Here is a 23626-nt window from a genome sequence, read left to right on the forward strand (position 1 = left end):
TGTGACTTTCCATGATTTAAGAACTCGAGTAAATGATTTTACTAATTTTTCTATAACAACAATCCAATAACCATCTTTCCTTTTCATGCAAGGATCTAATTTGAAACTGTACATCTTTTCTATTCAAATTCAAAATAAGCTTCAATTTTGATAATTTATTATCAAAATACTTCATCTTCATAAAGAAAGCACACTTAAGAAGAAGGTCAAAATTAAAAACTCACTCTAATAGTTCATTATCCTAGTACTTTCTTTTCATGATTTAAATTTACAAGTTTTGTACGCACAATCATTCTATCCTCTTACTCTATTTCTGGAGGATTTGGTGGTCTAATTTCTTTCACTTATGCTTATCAACAATCTTTTTGAATATCTTTCCATAAGAAATTTATGTAGAGAATATAATTTTCTAAGAACATATTTTGATGTCATTCGACAAAATTCTCATAATCAGAAATCTAAAAACTATGACTCTAATTCTATCTAACTCTAATCAAAATAGAACATTCTCTTTAGATTTCTACAACAAACTTGTTAGAACAACACCTACCTCTGACTGATTCTACTTGGTTTATTGTTATCTTCTTTCTATCTCACCAAGTTCTCAAGAAGGTCTTTGTTCCTCTGGTGTGTCTGCCACTCTTCCTTGTTCGAAATTTGACTCTTTCCTTTGACATTCGACTCTAAATTTGAGATGATCATCATCGATCATTTATGACTTGATCATAAACACAACTAAATCTCCACTACTTTTCACTTCTATTTTCTCTTCTGCATTCCATCCTCTAATCCTTTGTTTGCATCTCTGTCTCTCCCTTCTCTTCAAACTCAAATGTCTATATGTAGTGTCATTGTCTACCTTATTTCCTACATTCGGGCTATTTCTCCTAGTGGTGGATTGATTCTGAATGACACCACTCATGGTTTTATTGCAACGTAACAATCCTAATCGGATTCGAACACCTATGTGTTCACCATGAAAAGTTATTCATTATCTATTTCATGACACCAAACCACTAAAGTTCTTAAGTTCATAAATATTTATTATCCATGTGGCTTTTAACTCTCATACTAAGTCGACTTTACTAAAAATGACTTCCCTAAAATAAGCAAAGTTAAGTATATTCCAAACTGCACGTATTATTTTTCAAGACCAAAAGTTATGAATGCCTACCATGTACATAGCTTGTTTGACGTGGTCGATGTGAAACCAAAGTTGCAACATGGGTTTGACTATGACTTGCATAAAAACCCTGCCACCATATCGGCTTCGTGGCTTCCAAATATGTCACCAATAACTCAGTCAACATAGTGTTCATTAAACTCTGAATAATATATTGTTGATATACTTATCAACTTCTACATGCAAATAGTTACTTACGTGGATATGGATCTCCCAAGTCTTAATGGTTGCTAAGTGGTAGGTGATTCGAACAACATTACCCGTCGTGGTTTATGCTTTGATGGGAGTGGTCGGTGTTTATTTCAACGTGGTTTGTTTTCAATAAAAGGGACGAGGGGCAATTGGTGGTAATACCGACCCTTCCCTTTAAATAACGGGGGTGGTCGATATTACTATCTCCCACCCTCGTTATTGTTTAATTTTTATTTTTTTATAACTTAACCCGCATTCATAATGAGTGAATTTGTGTCGGAAAGCATTTTTAACACTGGTTTGACTTGGATAAGGCTTGTCCGAAGCCTGCGTGAACAAGAGTTTGTGAAGTTAAAATGGAGCAGGGATATCTCACTGCATGGGTGTACCGGAGTGAGTGAAGTCATGTATGACGTTATATGATTGGATATTAGTTAATAGATGATTTCCTTTTTTGAGAGAGGACGTAGGCATTTGCCAAACCACTGTAATTTTATTTTTCTGTCATCGTTTTATGTTATTTCTCTACTTAGTTTAAACTAAAAAAAAGAATACAAGAGTCAGGATCAACAACTTTGACAAGGTCTTTCTAGTTTGGACATGTGTGGGTTTGCCTTAATCTTTATGAATGGATTCCAAGGTATATGGTCAAGATATTTTGATTTCCAAATATAAATTAAAAGAAGAATTAAACAGTGTTCCAACTTAGAACATATTTTATTAGTTGGGGAAAGGGAATTTTCATTTTCTTTAGCTTTGGCCAATGCATTTGGTTGCAAGGTGGTTATCACCTCTCTTGAGAGTAGAGGTCTAAAATCTTTTTCTATAGTTTTCTTTCTATTGCCTATTCTCCTTCAAGTACACATCCGCATAAATATATGTTTTCTTCTAAGATGGTATTATGCTCGTGGACTTATATGTTTCCCACTAATGCAATAAAGATCATAAGTCCATTTGAGATGAAAAATAACATTCATAATTTGAAGAAACTTCCAACAATTTATTTTTCCACTCCCATTTAGTACTACTAATATTTAGAACTCTCATCTTCTATTGTCCAAATAATTCTTATAATGCCTTTTCTAATATAATTTTTATTTGTATTTTTCTTCTGTTTACTCACATTGGTACATCAATATATCTCTTTATAGAAAAAGGTAGTATCTTCAACTTTGATCACTTACACCAATGCATAAATTCTCCCAATTCATTTTTAATTGATGGATTAATACCTGAACTTATTTTAGTTAAAGTTGATGCCATTGAAAACACATACGTGTACAGGAGTTTGAGTACTTTTCCGCATATACAAAATTAATAATAATTCTTGTAGTACATTTAGTGAAAATTCATAATGTTTTCATTAATGATACCTTCAATACTCTCTTACAAGATTTATTTCACAACATAAAACCTTAAGATTATGTAATACATGATCTAACATAGCCAAGGTTTCACAATAAATGTTGTTTTATAAGATCTTACTGAATAAAAATCTCTCGTTAAAGCGTAATAGATATTCATACACTGTTTTTCATTTAACAGGAATTGCGCTGTAGCACAGTTCTTGCTATATTGTCCAAATATTTAACACAGATGATAGAGGAGATAATGATATATTCAATCACTAACAGCAAATAGCTAAATCCACATGATAGAATTCATTTTTATGTTCACAAATTATGACTGTCTTGACAGAATTTCTTCTATCTACACAGATAATCATACAGAATTTCTCATTTTATCTTCTAAATCTCAGCAGACTAACATAAATTTACATTTCTCTTTATATCTTCTTTATCTAATAGTTGCCAGGATCTCCTAAACTGGTAAACTGGTCAATAATTTAGAAGGTTTTTATTCAAGAACAGTAGATATGATTTTGCACAGTTTCGTTGTCATGGCTAATTCTAAGTAGCCCAGTTGTGCCATTCCGTTTGCACCAGTACAACTGTTGTTGTACTAACCTTTTTTTAATGAGGTTAGAGAAAAGATTTCATTGGTTAGGTAAGGTTAAGTGTTCATATATTTTAATTCAGATATTGTATCAATTGAAATAAATTATTGCTACGATTAGGGTTACACTTTAATTAGTAGTATAAATCAATTAAGATTATGCATAAAATTTCATCATTTAAAAAAAAATGTATATGAATACTTCCTTCTATATGTGTGTTTTTATATGTATGTATGTAGAGAGAGGTCCTATTAAAATAAAAGTTTAAGGAGAGAGGGAAAGAGAGAGAACACGCTAAATTAAACAACATTTTTTGCTAATCTAGAGAGAAGTCAAGTTTTAAAAGAAATCATAAAAAGACTCAAGGAAAGAGTGATAGAAAAGATCCTAAAAAGACAAGAAGAAAGAGAGAGAGACAAAGAGTGATAGAAAAGATCCTAAAAACACAAGAAGAGAGAGAGAGACAGAGTGATAGGAAAGATCCTAAAAAGACAAGAAGAGAGAGAGAGAGACAAAGAGTGATAGAAAAGATCCTAAAAAGACAAGAAGAGAGAGAGAGAGACAAAGACAGAGACATAGACAAAGAGGGGTCATATAAATTTTAAGGGGAGAGAGAAAATGAAATAGACGATAAATTAATAATACATTACTTTAAATGCACCCAATTTTGAAATATTTAGTAATCTAGAGAGAGGTCCTAAAAAGAGATCATAAAAATACTTAATTAAGGAGGGAGAGAGAGAGAAGAGTCAGCACTACATTCTAAGCTACTAAATCAATGGGTCATGATATTAAGTGAATTTATCATAGAATATATATAAAAATGAGTGATTAAGAGAAACCCGTAATAATTGAGTATCCATTACATCAATAATATGTTATTGGTCTATAAGATTAACTATATATGGATGGAATAATGTATAGAAATAATTTTCTCTCCAAACTTTTAGCACTACATTATATGTCAAAAAATTAAGCTCATCTCCAAAATTGATGGGCTTAAATATGTAATTTCTATAATAACCATCACAAGTCTATAGGAAAAATGGGTAATGTTAGTGAATTTGGAATGGAATATGTGTAAAAATGAGTTATCAATTAATATGTCTTTTTTCACTTGGGATGATTCAATAGACTTGAAGGATTAGGTTGAAGAATCTTATCACCCTTAAAGGAAGTATATACTAGTACACTATTTACAAATACTAGTGGTATTACATTAGCAACTAAAATTTGTAGAATAGGTTTTCATAATTTAGAATATCAAGATAAGTGGAAGTGAAAACTAATAAAAAAAAAATCTTTGAAACTTTCAACTACTCTACTTAACCATTGGTTCATAAGATAGGAAAATCTTTCTTCTATATATATATTCCCATAGCTAACCAACATAACCAACACTACCCTTAACTATCTAACATAACTACATAACTTTAGTGGAAAATTATAACTCTTAGAAAATCTTAATAACCCTATGTAACAATTGGATTATTAGATAATAAACTTTTTGAAAATCTAAAGGATTGATTTTCCTTAAAAAAAAAAATGATTTATCTTACTTAAGCTTCTTAATTATTGGATCAATTATTTTTCTTTTGCATAAATTTATTGGAAAATTATAGAAACAAATCCTTGAAAATATTAACTATCCTATGTACAATTGGAGACAACTAGCTCATTCTCCTCTAAATAATAATAATATTCTCTTAACCACCCAACATAACCATTTGAACACTTATTTTCCATGTGACATAAGTTTAATTAAAAATTATAGAAACAACTCCTTGAAAATATATACTACCATATGTAACCAGTGGATCATGAGGTAGGCAAGTATTTGGAATTTGGAATTATTGATTCTCTTTAAAAATTAAAAAAATATTTCTCTTACCTACTTTATTAACTATTAGATCACTTATTTGTCACACTACATAAGTTTATTTTAAAATTATAGAAACAACTCCTTGGAAATATTAACTATGTTGTGTAACCATTAAATAAAATGTTACTCTTAAAAATTTAATAAGATTGATTGCCCTCAATAGGTAGACAATATTTCTCTTACCCACCCTTTTAAGCTATTGCATGCCTATTTACCACTTAACCTAAATTTATTGTTAAATTATTGAAACAAATCATTAGGAACATTACCTTATTGAAGCACTGGATCACAACAAAGGCAACTATTTGAAAATTGAAACTACTAATTTACCTTAAAAAATAAAATAATATTTCTCTTACCTACCCTTCTAAACTATTGGACTACCTATTTCGAACCATTTACTTTATCTACCTACCCACTATGCATTTGAGTAATTTCCATTTACTGATTCAACTACTTATTTTGTTCTATTCATCAATTTTTTTTTAGAATGTGTTGTCCTCTATCTAATGGCCTTCACTTGTTCAAATAGCCTAGGAGATGCAGACTTATAGGTTAGAAATAGAGTGATAAAAAATTTAATGCTGCAGGCTGTGACAGTAAGAAAATTTCAATATGTTGACTAATATAGGTGAGTGAATAATAGTTTCAATTTTGAATTCATCTTTTTCCATGTTTTTACATTATAATAAATTTTTTTATCTGTTTTGATTTTTTCTCTCTATGTTTCTTTCCATTATAGTGATTTAGCACTGGATGTTTCTAAAGGTTTATAGTCTTTCCCAATAGTTTGACATAGGTGATGGTTTTTAAGGTTCAACTAACTTGCCAAAAAGGCCATTTGCTACACTAGAAAATTGAGAAGTCTTTTGCATTGGTTTATGTTTGTTTTTCATCTAACTTTCCATTGCGCACATGTGGTCAACAACTCCTACAGGAAAATCTCTTGTAGATATCATGCAACCAATCTTTCAAGTAGATTTATGTAATTAAATCCTTTGCATTATACAACAATTACTACATACTGGTACCATGGTCTACATGGCAAGAGAGAAATAGATGTGTTTCTTTGCAGCGGAGGGAAGGGAAGAGATTCTCTGAAAAAATGTTCATAGGCAACAGATCTTCAAGACCGACAAGAGCAGCCAGATTGCTTACATCATTTGTAGTTGTGAGGGAAAGAATTGTTGAATAACTCGAGAAATCTCAAGAGGAGTTGGTAGAGAACTGTGTTGGAGGAGTTTGTAGGAAGGCAAATATACCAAAACTCCCCACCTATAATGATGGCACAAAATGAGTGGGGATACAAGGATATAAAGCATGACAAGCAATCATGCGACTTGTGAGGGGTATCTTTGCTATTATCTTGGAATCCACGCTTATGTATGGGGGCTTTAAAAGGGGAAGTTAGAGATATTTTGAAGGGGGATTCACATTCAGATCACAAGTTTTAGCTCTCTAGCTCAAACTTTATAATTTCTCTATTTACATGCATATTTGATAGTCGAACTTTGCCAACTTTCAACCTTTGCTCAAGTTTTGTTTATGATCATTATGGGATAATCTTTATGTCATATAGAGGATTAAAATTTTGATGATCTATATAAGATTTTATAATATCAAGCATAACTTATGTTGGTCAAATGATTTCATAAAATCTTTTAATTAAGTGTTGGTTGTGTTTGAATTACCTTATGCTATGTGTAAATTCTTGTTTCAAATTGTAATTATTAAGGTTTTGGCCTTTAAATTATGCATTTCATGCATGGTTTACTGTGCATTTAAGGTGTTAAAGTTACTGTATGGGAGCCCTCTTATTCCATCTATGCCTCCTACACAATGGGACCCTATTCTGACTTCTACTCTGAAATCTTTGTTGAAATTTACCAAAGAAGATTCCAAAACTCTTGTAGAACATTTTCAAGATGTAGTGGATGTTTGTACTATGCATAATGTCACATAGAAAAATGTGGCACTAAGGCTTCTTGTAGCCTCTTTCAAACAGAAAGCACAAGATTGGTATAGATCTCTACACCCAAATTCAATTGTTGATTAGGACCAACTTGGAGATCAATTCTTTGAATGTTTTACTAAAAATGGGCACAAATCTTCTTATTTGTATCATTTGATAACCCTCAAGAAATCTCCCCAAGAGGCCGTGACTAATTTCAATAGAAAGATTCATAAAACTTGGCAAAGGATCCTAATAACTGCTCATCCTCCTACTGACATGACATTTGTCTTTTATCTTAAAGTTGTTAACTTTCACATTTTTGTCATGATTTAGTTTCCTGGCGGAAATACCCTTCCAAATGCTTATAATCTTGTAGTTCGAGTTGAGAATAACCTAATTGACACTAGAGATATTCCACCAAGACCACCCATGCATGTCTTCCCTGAATTATCAAGTCAAATATTAGACCAAGAACCTTCAAGAACTCACACACCCCAACAATCTATGTATAGCTATCCTAATACTCAACAAAGTGGTTCTTCTACTTCAACTTCCCTAGCAATGGGGGTAAGTGATATGAAGAGCTTATTGTGTACCTTTTCCAATGAGATAATAAAAATCAAAAGATAGCAAGCAACACCTACTAGGCCTCCTTTCTAGAATTATTAAAGTGGGAGACCCCAACCATTACTAAAACCAGTTTCAAAGGGATAGAAAAAGGACTCTTGAAACACAACCAGATAATTAGATTGTACTAGTGTTGACTCCTTTGTAAGTCATTCCACCAAATGAAAATAACGAGTTGGTATCAGGTTAAAACAACTTAGCAGATGAAACAAATTCTTGGGGCTTTCCCTATAATGAAGCACATATTCCTCAAAATTATTCATGAGGAAACTTACATCAAAAAGTATCCAAACAAAGGTGACAGGTAAAGACACTGAATAATGGGGTATATGCTTATTCCTCTCCAAGAATTGACAATGTTATAGTCAGAAATTGCCCTTGATCATGCACTCTTTTCATGAATGGAAGGAGAAGATTCATAGAGGAACCTATATTTCAGAAACCTAGGGTTGGTTTGGATAAGGCTCAAAACCAACCAGTAGTAATGCCACCCTTCCAAAAGCCCAAGGAGGTCACCCGTATAAGCGAAAGGAACCAGAAAATCCCTACTGATGATCCTCAATATAGTATAACAACTTAAGGAGGTTCTCGCGAGCATGTCTTTGTGGGATATTCCTGCTATTCCCAAGTAGAAGTCTTTATTACGGGAAGTGCTAGATGATCCTAAGAATATAACTACTGGACCATATGCAAGACCGACACAAGAAAAAGATAAAAGAACCAAAATTAGGAGTCAATCACATCAGACTGCAGTGCTCAGAAATGAAGGAGAGGCTCTCACGAATGAAGAGATATGTTAACCAAATCTTACTCCCTTCTTTTTGACTCACATTGTAGGAGATAAAATACTTCATAGTTCAATGATTAAGTTCGGAGCTAGTACTATTGTCATGCCCAAGCAAATAGTTGAAGTCCTAAAGCTTGAATATGATCTCCTACATAGAGGATTTATGCAACTTAATGGGAATAAACTTCAAGTTGTAGGTGTGATTAGGAATCTCCTCCTGACCTTGTATGCTTTCCCTAGCATCATAGTTCTCCAAGAGGTGATGACAATCGATATTCCCTCTACTTTTGGTCTCTACCTATCAAGAGATCTCATTACAAAAATGGGTAGGTACCTTTCTCTAGATTGGTCACACCTAATTTTTAGAACCAAACATGGGGCTAAATTAAAAATATTATCCAAGCCCTTCGATTCAAAACATATACCTAATGAAGCCATGATTAATTATGAGATGGCCAATACCTCTATTACCAAATATGAATGCGACATGTTGAATTACTAGAAGATGAGGAGATAATTAGTGACTGAACCCTTGAGCAAGAGGTCTTCGTTAATGAGTTCATAGACATGGATCCATTTGGTAATTACCATGCTACTAGCATTGGGACTTGTGTGGTTTATGATGAAGATCAAATAATAGCTAAGGTGTCAAAATATCTCCACGATAAACAAGAGGATAAAGAAGACCGGGTTTCAAAATTAAAGAAATCCTAATAAATTTTCAATTTCACAAAATAAAGTTAAATAATTGAAATAGTTTTAGATTAGCCGATAGACTTTTGTTATAAGTGAACTTGCCATGCTTCTTTTTCTCAGAAAATTTGTCTCACACCAGAAAACTGAATTTTGACTGTGGGAAAACTGTTTCATAGGGAATTCTAACCTAAAAGTTTTTGCTGAACGCAAAATTTGGCAATTTGTCACGCTTGGCCATTTTACCGTCAAAGTTCGACATTGAACAGATTTGACCATATATTGTGTTACATGCTTGCTTATAATAATCTTTTTTAAAAAAAAATTGTCTTACCTTTTAAATATAGATAGTTATATACTTATATTTTTATTAAATATTTTAAATTTAATTATAATAACATTGAAATCTAAATAGTAAATTTATTCTTTTATTATGACTCTCATAATCATTATGTGGCACTTGTTGTTATTAAATATAGATTGTCAATATAATTATTTGGTAGGTTGTGTGTGCAAACGAGACTGACAAGGGAAGGGATAAATTGATGCATAATTAGTCATAATTTTATTAGTATTACTATTAACATTGAAAACAATGCTAATAAAATTAATTAGTATTACTATTAATTTTATTAGAAGGGTCAATGCTCTTTTATTATGACTCTCAGAATCATTATGTGGCACTTGTTGTTAATCATATGTTCCCCTTGTTGTTATTAAATATAGATAGTCAATTATAATTATTTGGTAGGTTGTGTGTGCAAACAAGACTGACAAGGGAAGGGATAAATTGATGCAAAAATGGGCTCACAAGTGAATTTCGGGTTTTGAGGACTGCATTACATGTGTGGAAAAACAAGAGCATTGACTTGCAATTGTGGAGAGTAACTTGTTTGAAAATAGCATGAAATCATAGACTTATTAACATCAAAGTGCAATGTGGACACTGCACTTTGATGTTGTAAGATGTAAAATATTATCTAGAGTAGGCATTTTCCTGACATCCGCATCTAGTGAACAAACTCTTAGCTCTTTTTGTTTCCAATTTTATTGCTCAAACAATGAGGCATAGTATGAATATTTGGTCCATGGGTTAATCATTGTAGAGCACATGGACATTAAGAAACAGAGAGTCCTAGGAGATTCTGAGCTAGTGGTAAAGCAAGTGCGAGGTACATGTACAACAAAACATATCCACATGCATTCTTACCAGCACATAGTTTGAGATTTGATTGAAAGTTTTGAAGCTTTCAATATCCAAGGGAATCTCAAGAAGAAAAATATGTCTGCAGATCGGTTTCCTATGATAGGATCCGAGTTTGATAAGGTGTTTTTGACTTATTAGAAAACAAGCATTATGTTCAAGTGATAGTGAGACCAACCAACTTGGATAATGATGAAAATTGGCAAGTGTTTGAGATTGATGTTTATATTGAAATGTTTATTGAATAGTCATATGAGTTTGTTGAGAAATTACAATCTAAAGTAATAGAGGAATATGAAGATCGAATCATCTAGCTCAAAAATATCAAGCTTCCTAAAGGTCTAATCATTCTAGAAAACCTATTCAATTGTGATGATTCCAAAATGATAAAAGAAATTTCATTGTGGACAAGGGTGATTATACTGAACTACAGTTTGGTGAAGGTAAGGAAGAACGTTTTGTAGAAGGATAAAGATAAGTTGATCACTTTTTGTGAGAGGTATAAAGGTATCTTTTCTTGGTCCTATGATAACTTGAAAGGTTACAACCATGAGATCATTCAACATACTATTGAACTCGCTGAAGGTGCAAAACTCGTCAGGAAGAAACATAGACCTGTCAACCCTAAGATTAAGATGTTAATGTCTTGAGAACATCAAATATTAATTCTCATAGATTGTATATCCAATTGGGTACAACACAAGTTTCTAATTTAGTAGATATTTGTGAGAAAAATGGAGATATCTGCCTTTGTGTGGACTTTAGAGATCTAAATACTGCCTCTTTGAAGGATATTTACCCTCCTTCAATGTAGAAACACTAGTTGAAATAGATTTTTTGTTGTCTCACTCTCCTTCAATTTAAAAACACATAGTAGACGAGGCTAGAAGCCATGATTCTTTACAATATAAAAATACACACATACCCAAAGCATATTATCTATTTTTGTAACTTTGTCCAAAGACAATGCAATAAAGTTTGACTCTAATTTTTTCCTTCATATCTTGTTTTTCAACCTCAACAAGACAACTTGCTCATTCTCAACTACTATGAACTGACCAATAAGTGTTAGGAAAGTTAGGAACGCCCAAAAATTATAATAAAGTACTAATTTCTAGGTAGTCTATCATAGTACACCCTCAGGTCAAAATATGAAAAATAAAATTTAACCTAGTTTTTCCTAGTTGTGCTACTTTGATTGCCTTTCTAAAAATATCTTCAAGAGAACTTCTAGATTCAATGCAATTTTCTTGTGTTTTAAAATGTGCATCATATTCTAAAGCATAATTAGCATGCTGACATGACTACTTTGTTTTCTATCTTATCACTGATTTTGAATTCTATCTATGATTTAATTTTTCATAAATTTTGCCAATATTGTTTTCAATGGTGTCAATCTTTAGCTACAACCTCTTCTTTTTTTTATTTCCAACTATAAATATTACACTTTAATTCTATTATAGGGTCACCTTTCTTTGGATTCTCCATTGGTTCAATGAATGGATACTTTGACACCCAATCAATTTGAAAATGCCTCATCATATCCCACTCCCAACCCATTTTTTATTTAAATTTTATTTTCCCCTTTTGTGCATCATCATCGTCATCATCTATGAGATTGTCAATGAGGTCGATTATCACATTCTCGATACCCTTAATATCTACTAGATATTCTTCTTCATTGTCATCTGAAATATCACATTGGCCACCATCTTCAATATTTGGTGTAAGTTGTGATTGTGGTAGTTGTGATGATGTACCTTCATGATCATCTTTTGACCACAACCATTGCTAATATATGAATTTAAAGTTATACATTTTATTGACATCTCTTAGCCTTCATCATATTTAGGAGTCTTACTCTTATTCCTATTCGACATCTCTTAGCCTAGAATCTAGATGTCTGAGGTCCCCCTACTCAATGAGAATGATCTAAAAATTAAAAACAGATTGAAATGAATAATATATTAAAACATTAAAGAAATGATCACTTACCTTTAGATTCTTAGTGAGTAGCACTAGTAGATGGAAATGTAGCAATGGTTGTTTGTGTTTGTAACTTGGCTATTAATTCAAATTGAGAGCTCCAAACTGATCAAATTGTGTAAAAATAAATTTGATCTTCCATACAATCTTATACCAATCCATATTTGGTGAATCTAGTTGGAATTTTAAATGGTATACAAAAATTTGCAAATCCCACTTAATTATAAAATGTCTTATGGAAACATAGGGTGAATAAAACCTCGACAAAACATATACATTGTAATTTACTAGGAGATTATGGAACATTGATTGGGATGGACTTATAATAGAATTGGTGAAATAATCCTCTTAGAACATTGAATGATTAATGGTATTGGTGAATATTGTGGATAATTAAGACACTCTTTGGAAAATGATAGGTGAAATGGGTCCTCATGCAAAATTGATCTATTGATGGCTATTGGAAAATTACAGTTGTGAATTAAGGCACACTTCTAACAATTTAGGCAAAAATATTAAATAGACTATTGTCAACATGCAGACTCTATTGGCAAAATCTTTAAATCATATAAAATAATTAATTAAAATTAAGGTGAACTGAATTCCATTTGATCAAAAATTTATATTCGGGGTGATTTGGTCATCCCGTTTTGTCCAACTTATTTGCTAATTTTGAAATGTTCGATACAAAATATACACCGATTGGTGAATATTCTCCACTATAGTTTTTGTTACATTTGGTCCCCCTCACTGAATTGGTTCGTGTTGTTGGTTTGGTATGACTATGATGGATACAAAATATAGTATTTAGGTGACGTTATTGATGTCATTTGACAAGACACTCTTCTTGGTGCGTAAACCCTAGGAATTAATCGATAAGATAATAATAGAATTTTGAGATCATTTTTCTAAATTGCATGAAGATAGGAGTTTAAGGAGTAGAAAAAAAATTGAAGAATAGAAATAGAGCAAGAGTTCACATCATGGAATTGAAGATGACATTAGAGAATCAATAAGCAAATAATTTCAATATCTAGAAAAGGTATGGCTAGATGAATTTGACCATGAAAAGATTAAGAAAATGGGAAGCGGTTTGAATAATGCAAAATTATAGAAGATTAAAGAGTTAGGGTAGAAAGGAATAGATATATGGAGCAAATTTTGTTGGTTTGATGATGAAAATTCAATCAAGATTATTCTAAGTCAAATACAAAATGATTCTATTGTGTTGGGAAATCCTTATCAAGATCACTGAGGAAACCATTTTAGTAGTTACAGGGCTATGTGCTAAAGTAACTATTGATGTGAAGAAGACTATGAAGAACAAGGAAATTAAAACCCTAATTGAAGTGGTGGGAGATCATAAAGTCCTATTGATTAACAACAATATTAATCCCATGGTAAGGTATGTTGAGTATGGAATCTCTTACAAGATTCACTACAGAAATAAAGAAGGCTATACCTTAGCTATTGTTGTACTTTTTGCACACAAGATTCTTATGGAAGATACAATTTATGATTTGTTTGAGTTATTAAGTTAGTTGTTAGAGAATATTAACACGACAAATAATGATGGCTACCCCTTCTAGTTTGACTCTTTACTTGTATGTTTAACAATGTATTTTTTGATATCTATATTTTTTAAGGAAAAAGTGTAGTGGAAATCTCAAGTCCCAATTGCAATATAGATTTTTTGATATCTAAGATGTTTGGAAAAGAAATTTGAGGCATGTGAAGATTAATTTATAACTTTTTAATAGGTTTGGAGTATCAGTCCAGTATACCTTGTTATCAATTTTTCCAAGGAATGTATTGCCTCCAAAAAGAGAAATCCGAATGATACTATGTTTTCTCGTTCTCTAAAACCTAAAAGGAAGAAGAAAAAGAAAAACTAGAAAGCAGTTATTGAAATAGATGATCTAGCACCTCCCTTAGCTAAAGAAAAGTTGAAGTTGTTTAAAAAATAGATGTGGATGAGCCATATGAAACAAAAAATTTGTTGAATATCCTTGGAGATGAAAATGGCATAAATAAAATTGGAGAGTTGTGGGTTGAGTCGAATGAGTAGGACAAGGTTAAAGGTATACTAGTGGATCATTTTCTCTAGAAAAATATTTTAGTTGAAGATCTAGGTGTTGCCCTTCATGAAGATTCATCTAAATAGATTAGGTGACATCTACCATCCTCGCTAGAGCAAGATGATGAAATGGATGATATACATAATATTTTGGAAAAATATAATGATGCTAAGATAACTTTGATAGGATCATTACTGAAATGAAAGATTGTATTGATGATGCCAACATAGTATACAAGTATTATCTCCAATGGCCAATTGCTATGAAAAAATACAAGGTAAGAATTAAATCAATTGAATATGAGTTGACCTCTATTGAGAAATATATATGGTGAAAAATGATGATGGAAACTATTGCAAACCATGAAAGATCTAACCACAACAAAACCCTAGTACTACAATAAGAATTCACCATATACCAAAGAAGAAAACTAAGAACATGAAAAACAACAAATTGAAATGATTATACCATTCACATTTCTAGTAGGGTTTGATCTCCATTGTCTCTTATCTTCATCGATCTTGCTTATTATGGATTTTCTCAGATTTTCTACATGCACAAGATCTCTCAATAAAGAATGGCTTGTGGTTGTGTAGAGTTCTTGATCACATATATGTCATTACCTCATTTTTTTTGGTTAGGGTTGTGAAAGGAAGAGAACATCTTCTTATATAGAGAATACCTTAGAAAATCTAGGCATAACATTGAGAGGTGAATGAATAAATGGCTGGATAGGATTAAATAGTAGGTAGAGAAAACAATAAAATAATGAGAGTGCACTTGGAGGTAAATGAAAAAAAAGAATGACAAGTGTCATGGAGGGAAAAAGCTAATGGATTATTCAAATAAATGATTTTTTATTTAATTAAGAGAGGAAGTGGGGCCAATTAAAAAATTAAATATTTATTTATTTAGCATAAGATAATATTTTCTAGAAATTAAAAGAAATTGTTGAATCCAAATTAGAATATTTTTTAGGAGTTCTTAAGGATGCAATTGAGTATGAACAAATTCCATCCTCCTTCAAGAACTTAAAGAGAAATACAAGAGTATTTTTCAAAAGAAAAGAAATTAAGAATTCCTTTTAGTTGATACACATTTCTTATATATTTTTTTGTGTTGTTGGTAATTCAGGAAACCCTTTGTCCTTGATGTCAAAGGGGAAGAAATGGAGAAATGGGGAAATAGATGTATGAGTGATATGAGTAAAGGGGAGAGATATTCAGTATTGTGCAAATGTATATCCGAACATGTTTTTCTTTTCGTGATCTTTTTCTTTTTGAGATATTTTACCATCAATGACAAAGGGGGAAATTATTAGACTTGTGTTGTATGTTGTTAAATTGATGTCAATCTCTATGATTTGGTTGGGAATGGATGTTGCATGTTGAGTAGCAGTGGAAGACAGGTATGTATGTGATATTGAGAACAAAAAATGTATGGATTATAGGAGTTATTTGTGGAAGATCCTTTTCTTTGAAATCTTTTCTTTTTCTTTTGTATCAAGTATTGTTATTATTTGTGATAGCTTAATTACTATCATGATGTTTGTATTGTAATATTTTTTATGATTTATATGCTCTGGTATCTGTGGTATTCGTATCTTGGAGATGAAACTTGTTATGCTTGGAATTTATGTGTATGGATCCATTTCTATGGGTTTTATTGACACCAATTTTGTTTAGGTAATTGAAGTATGTGTTTTTATGATAAGGAAGCATATAGAAGATCAATGAAGACTTAACTGGTTACCTATCTTGGTTAAGGCATGTTTAAGTAGTGTGTGGATTCCAGAAATCCATTATTGTGTAACCCTTTTATGCTTGGTCAATATATTGTCTTGATGGCTTCCAATAGTACATATAAACATATATATGCATGTACATTGGAAGGTGTAAGTGTGAGAGTGAAGTGTGTGAATATAGATATAATTTTGTATTAATCCCTTACTAGATCTATCACAAGTAGTTAAATTGATAGAGTATAGTTACAACTTTGTAGTAAGCCCTCACTAGATCTACTGCAAGCAATTGTTTTGATAGGTTGGAGAAAGTGTTGTAGAGATCCCTTACTAGATGTACTATGAATTTTTATTTTGATATCTGAGTTTATCTTGCAACTAACCTCATGCATTTGGAGATGCAAATTTTCCTTAGTTCACTTCTCTTGTAGTGAGTATTATGGTAGTGAGTTGTATTGTAATTTAGTAGTTAGCCATGCTGTAATTAGATAGTGAGCCATTTGACAGTGAGCCACCCATTTTGTAAACACCATAAAACTAGTTTTATTATCTTTAGAGTTAACCGTCTATGTGGTTTTACCCATTTGGGTTATCCACATATAAAATACGGTGTTCATCTTGTGATTATGTTGTTCATTTATTATCAATTTGTTGATTCATGTTGATGAGATTAATTTTTAAAGAAATGCTCTACAAAATGTGTGTGATGCTCCTTATCAACACTAATATAGAAGAGGTATTCTTTCTTAATGACACATTCTTCAAAGGTATTATCTTCACCATTCAAATTGAATTGTATTCATTCTTTATGACGTGTATTTCAAATGTATTGTCAACATCACTCTTCTATACATGGTCTTATTTGCTAATCAAAATTTTTTCCCAATGTTCATCAAACCTTTCTAATCATTTTCAACAATATCCTTTTGTTGTTGAGAAGTTTTCCTCTTTTCATTTATTGTATCTATACCCAACAATTTTCATGCATCTATTAACCCATTACGATTAAGTATAATTAATACCAATTGGGCATTCTGTAGTGGATAAAGATTATCAAAATGAGAAATTATTTACTTTTCACATTTATTCACTGACCTCCTCTTAATATGTCATTAGGACATTTCCATTTATCCACATCTATTTCAAGTAAATGATTTAAATTTTTAAGGAGAGAGAGAGAGAGAGAGAGAGAGAGAGAGTATTTATTAAAACTTTATTTTAAATGCACCAAATTTCCAAATATTTGATAATCTAGAGAGAGTGGTCTTATTTAAAGACAAGGGGAGAGAGAGAGGCTATAAATTAAAATATTATTTTAAATGCACCAAATTTTCAAATAGTTAATAATCTAGAGAGAGGTCCTAAAAATACTTGAGAGAGAGAGAGAGAAAGACCTAAGAAGACTTAAGGGGAGAGAGGGGTCCTAAAAAGAAAGAAAAGATAAAGAGTGAGAGAGAGAAGATAAATTAAAACTTGATTATTTTTATTGCAACAAAATTTTAAATATAATTTGCTAATCTAGAGAGAGATTCTACTAGGAGATCCTAAAAAAGAGAGGTCACAGAGGGAGAGAGAGAGAGAGAGTGTTTAACATCAGCTCTCAAAAATGTCAACACTACATTCTAAGTTAATAAATCAATCCCATCTCCAAAATTGATGCACTAAAATATCTAATTTTTTGAATAATTAGATCGCAAGCCATAATAAAAATGGGTCATGTTAATAAATGAATTTACCATAGAATATATATAGAAATGAGTAATCAATGGACATGTAATGAAACATCAATTTGTAGAAGCAGCTTTAGTATATAAACATCCTTAAGTTGTTGACTTTATTTATGAGTCTATTTTTACTTTGGGTAATTCAATACACTTGAAATTAATCTCTAAGGGTTCATATTCAAAAAAATGATTAGGTTGAGGAATATTCCTCACCCTTAAAGGATGTAATACTCGTCCCCTTGATGCAAACACTTTAAGGGGACCAGAAACCCAATATAGTAGGTTTTGAAGGGACTCGAAATCCAAAAGATTTTATCGGGATGTAGAACCCAACAAAGCAAAGCAAGCCACTCAATGATATTAACAAAGAAAATCACAGCCAAAAACCAACATAAGGGTTTTATAGGGAAACCCTTAACCTGCAATTGCAATCATGGGTAGATCCAGACACCCATAACCTCCATCATAAACTCCAGATTACAATAATTCACCATACAAACCCAATCTGGACACAAAAAGGGTTTTGAAAGGATCCCCTAACCTTGAATTTGGGTTTTGAACTGGTACCCAAAACAATAAAAGGGTTTTCTCAGGATCCCTTAACCTTCAACAAAGACAACAAGTCACCAGACTCAAAACCAGCCCTTAACCAAAAACAGGGACAACAATAGGCTAGGCTAGACCCTTGAAAACTACCAACATCTAGCCTACCTAAGAGAAAAACAAGGCTCCCACAGCCCGATAAAGGGTTTTTAAAGACTCCCAAAACCTGAAGGAAACATGCTAGGAAACTAGGAAAAGAGAAACCTAGACCTTCCAGTAGAGACAACCATGAGAGAAAAAATAGACAATATCCGCCAGCAGCTTGAACAGAAGAAGCAATCCGATAGCCTCTTCCAACCATCTCCCCACCTCAATAGGAAAGATGTCCACCTCAATAGAGCAAGAAAGAAGGTGAAATGATAGCCCAAAGTTCACAACCAACAGAAATCAAACCAATCCTTTGAAAAAGATTGATACTCTTCTTGCTAAAGATTGATACTAAAGGTCAATAAATGATCATCTATTACATCAATATTACATTATTTCTAAAACCGTTTATCTTTATCAAAAACTATATACCAATAGAATATGCATCTATAGCTATTCAAACATTTCACCACATTTGTAAAAAAATTAAGCTCATCTCCAAAATTTATTGATTGAAATATGTAATTTCTCTAATAATTCTCACAAGTCTATAGGAAAATTGGCCATGTTAGTAAATTTAGAATGGAATATGTCCAAAAATGAGTTATCAATTATATATCTTAACACATCAATTAATAGAAGATTTTTTATTATATAAACATTCCTATGTCATTAACTTTTCATATGAATCTTTTTTCACTTTGGGATGTTTCAATACACTTGAAGAATTAGATTGAAGAATATTACCACCCTTAAAAGGAAGTATATACTGGTGCCCTTGTTGCAAACGCTAGTGGTATTACATTAGCCACTAAAATTTGTAGAATACGTTTTCATAATTTAGAATATTAAGATAAGTGGGAGTGAAAACTAATCAAAACAACTCTTTGAAAATTTGAAGTACTCTATTTAGCCATTGGTTCATAAGATTGGAAATTCTTTCTTATATATATATATTCCCATAGCTAACTGGAATAACCAACACTACCCTTAACTATCCAACATAACCAAATCACTTATGTCCCACACAACATAAATTTAGTAGAAAACTATAGAAACAATTTTTTGGAAATCTTAATTACCCTATGTAACGATTGGATTATTAGATAGGAAACTCTTTGAAAATCCAAATGATTGATTTTCCTTAAAAATAAAATAATATTTCTCTTACCTAAGCTTCTTAATTATTGGATCATTGCATAAATTTATTAGAAAATTATAGAAACAACTCGAAAATATTAACTATCCTATATAATTATTATGTAGTAATTATTGTATAATACAAAGTCTTTGGTTGGATGAATCTACTTGAAACATTGGTTGCATGATATCTGCAAGAGATTTATGCATAATCAGGTCATAACCAGATCTGGCTTCAATGGGAGAGATCGACCAGATCTCGGCAATGCCAAGGGTGAGATGAAAATCATTCATTGTAGAAGAGGTTTATTGTAAGTAATTCCTCTTCTGATAGAAGAGGTTTATAGTAGAAGAAGATGATGAGAAAATCTTCGAATTATTTCCTCTCCATCCAAATGGAGGAGGTTTATTGTAAATAATTTAAAGGAACTGAAAACAATAATATTACATAGGTTTCAATATTAGCCTGCGCAATTCCGAAAATGAAATAATTCTATTCCATTAAGAATTTCAGATTCTTCTCTGAAATGGTAGAATGTGTTATTTTACTATGATCGATTACTAATTTTTTATGTGCTCCTTAAAAACATACCATTGATCATGATACATTATCGGGGTTTTCGCAGATCATCAAAATTTACCAGGTTTTTAAGGTGTTGGAAATGTTAGTAAATGAAGGCTTCGAGCATCCATTTAGAGCAGAAATTTTTAGGTTGATGCGCGAGCATCCATTTCACATGTTGCGATAACGATAGTCTAATATTTTTGTCATACTATTTGACAGGATATTAGTAGGTACCGAAATGATTATTGGTGCCGCTAGCAAAGATTATTCACTTTTTGAGGTTCGAATTCAGCTATTTTTGAGTTCAAATAATAAAATTATAATATTTCATTTTTAAATGATGAATTAAAACCTGGACTTATTTTAGTTAATGTTGATGCCATTGAAAACACAGACTCATACTGATCTGATATGGTAAATATATAATATAATATATATGTAAAATCTATACAATTTTGGGAAAACTAGTGAAAGAGCTGTATGTCTTTGAATCTATCTAATTTGGGCAAACTCATGGTTGTATGTCTATAACTCTGTCTATTGGATTCAAATTGAGCTATAACTCTGTATATTAGATTCGAATTGAGCTTATTTTTAAGATTTCAAAGAAGCTGAACAGTCACTACATTCATGTCCACATCAGAAATCGAAGAGACAATCCAATATTGAAAGATTCTTACATTTCTACGAGGACAATTTTTCAATATTGAAAGATTCTTACATTTCTATGAGGACAAAAATGCTGCCATGCAACTTGAAGAACCAAGACTCTAAGGTGTTAAAACCTGGTTGATTTCACAGTTATCAGGATCATTGCTTGAGAAACACTGATTCAATCTTGACATGGCCTCTTTGTCTAGGCAAAAATGGAGTCCAAAATGCTACTGTTCATTTTTATTCACCTGGGTAAGGGAGATTGAAGTAGGCGCTCTTCCTCCACTCTATAGTCACGTTAATGTGTGACATGCCAGGCATCATCTTGGAAAGCAATAAAATAAAACCACCAGCCAGTCTGGTTCAGAATGTGTACCCACAATTTATTTGGAATTATGTAGATGGAAGTTCCAATCCTTGGCAAGTCCACTACTCTTAAATATTTCTTGGCAAATTTGAGAGAAAGAAAGGCCATCAATGGCTGTATTTTTGACGTGTACAAATGGCAGCACCTTTGCATATGATTTATCTTACAAATGATATGTTTATGATAATTTGCAGCAGTTTAGCAATCCACAAAAACTTGATAATCAGGTACTTGCTTTTCAACATGTGTAAGAATCTATGCTTGGTTGCAAAAGATCTTACAGTTGAAAGTCTATAATACAGGTACAATCTATAGTTTAGAAGGTAAAACGTTTGCCAGACAGCCAACAGACACCAATCTACTCCCTCTACGCATAAGCCTATGAAACAAACCAGATTTACATGATGCCAATGGACGTTACCTCATTTTCAAATCTTCGGTCACCCTGACTTGAGAAGTCCAATTTCATGACAGGAACAAGAGTGTTGTCTTGTGAGATGACTAACATGGACGTGGAAGGAAACGCTCCTTATTAATGGTGGGCTCACCAGTTTTGAGCACCAGTTTTGAGCTTACTGTAGAGACACCATACTGTAAATTGAGAAATCATTAGAGTCAATTAGATAGATACACCTGAAATGATCAAACCTGGCTCTTATCTGAATTATTTTGTTAATTTAGGGGACAATATCTCAAGAAGAATTGGTGGTATTTTAAACACCTAATACACTATGGGAAAGTTTCATTTCATTAAATATATATGTAAAATCCATACAATTTTGGGCAAACTCATGACCTTGAATCTATACAAGTTAGGCAAACTCGTGAAGGAGCTGTATGTCTGTGGACTTCATGAGAGGTGAATTGGCTAACTCCATAGACGAGATGTATATCACATCTTGACAAACTCGTCCTAAGAGTTGTATCCCTGTAACTCTATTGGATTCAAATTGAGTTTATTTATAAGCTTTCAAAGAAGCTGAACAGTCACTAAATTCATGTCCACATCAGAAATCGAAGAGACAATCCAATATTGAAAGATTCTTACATTTCTATGAAGACAAAAACTGTTTAAAGATTAAAATATTTCATTTATTTGAATATTCTGACTTATTTTTTATTAGATACAGAATTAATAATAATTTGTATATACAAATTAGTATGAAGTACTTGTAGTACATTTGGTGAAAATCCATAATGTTTGCATTACCTTCAATATTACAATCAATGTTGTTTAATAAGATCTCACTGAATAAAAAATCCCGTTAAAGCGTAATGGATATTCGTACCCTATTTCTCAAACCTGGCCTGTTTGCATTTAACAGGAACCACACTGCAGCACAGTTCTTGTTAAATTGTCCACAAGACACAAGTTATGTTCACAAGTTATCATTATCTTGACAAAAAAAATTCTGTCTACACAGATAATCATATGGAATTTAGCTTTTTATCTTTAGTACATCTCAGCAGACTAAGGTAAAGTTACATTTTTCTTTATATCTTTTTTATCTAACAGTTGCCAGGATCTCCTAATCTGGTAAACTGGTCGATACTATAAAAGGTTTCAAGTTCTGGTTTCAAGTTCTGGCCACACTCTAGAACAATAAATATGTTTTTGCACAGTTCTGTTGTCATGGCTAATCCTAAGTAGCCCAGTTATGCCATTCCCTTTTTATATTTATTATTTCTAAAAGCACCACTGCACCTACTGTTGTACTTAACCTTTTATTTTTTTATTAGGTTAGAGATAAGATTTCATTATAGGATTATATTATTGGTTAGGTAAGGCTAAGTGTTCAACAATACTTACATTTCAATTCAGGTTATGCATCATTTGGAAATAAATTATAGATAGAATTAGGTTACAGTTTAATTAATGCTGTAAATCAATTAAGGTTATGCATAAATTTTAATTAAGACAATTGTTATTTTGAGATTACAATTATATTTAAGATTTGGGAAACTATTCACTAAGACTTCAAATCATATTAAACATAGGAATACATTAAAATAGACACTCAAATATAATATTTCTCACTCTTCTATACATAAAGTTCTTTAGATATAGATATAGATATGCCAATATTATGCTAGGGAGGTGGATAATCATATGAAGGAGCTTATAATCCCATGTGCAAAAAATATAAAGCTTGGAGGTCGTTTATTTACAAAACAAGACCTAATTCAACATATCAAATCGAT

Source organism: Cryptomeria japonica, chromosome 3, assembly GCF_030272615.1.
Source record: "Cryptomeria japonica chromosome 3, Sugi_1.0, whole genome shotgun sequence".
Lineage (NCBI taxonomy): Eukaryota > Viridiplantae > Streptophyta > Pinopsida > Cupressales > Cupressaceae > Cryptomeria > Cryptomeria japonica.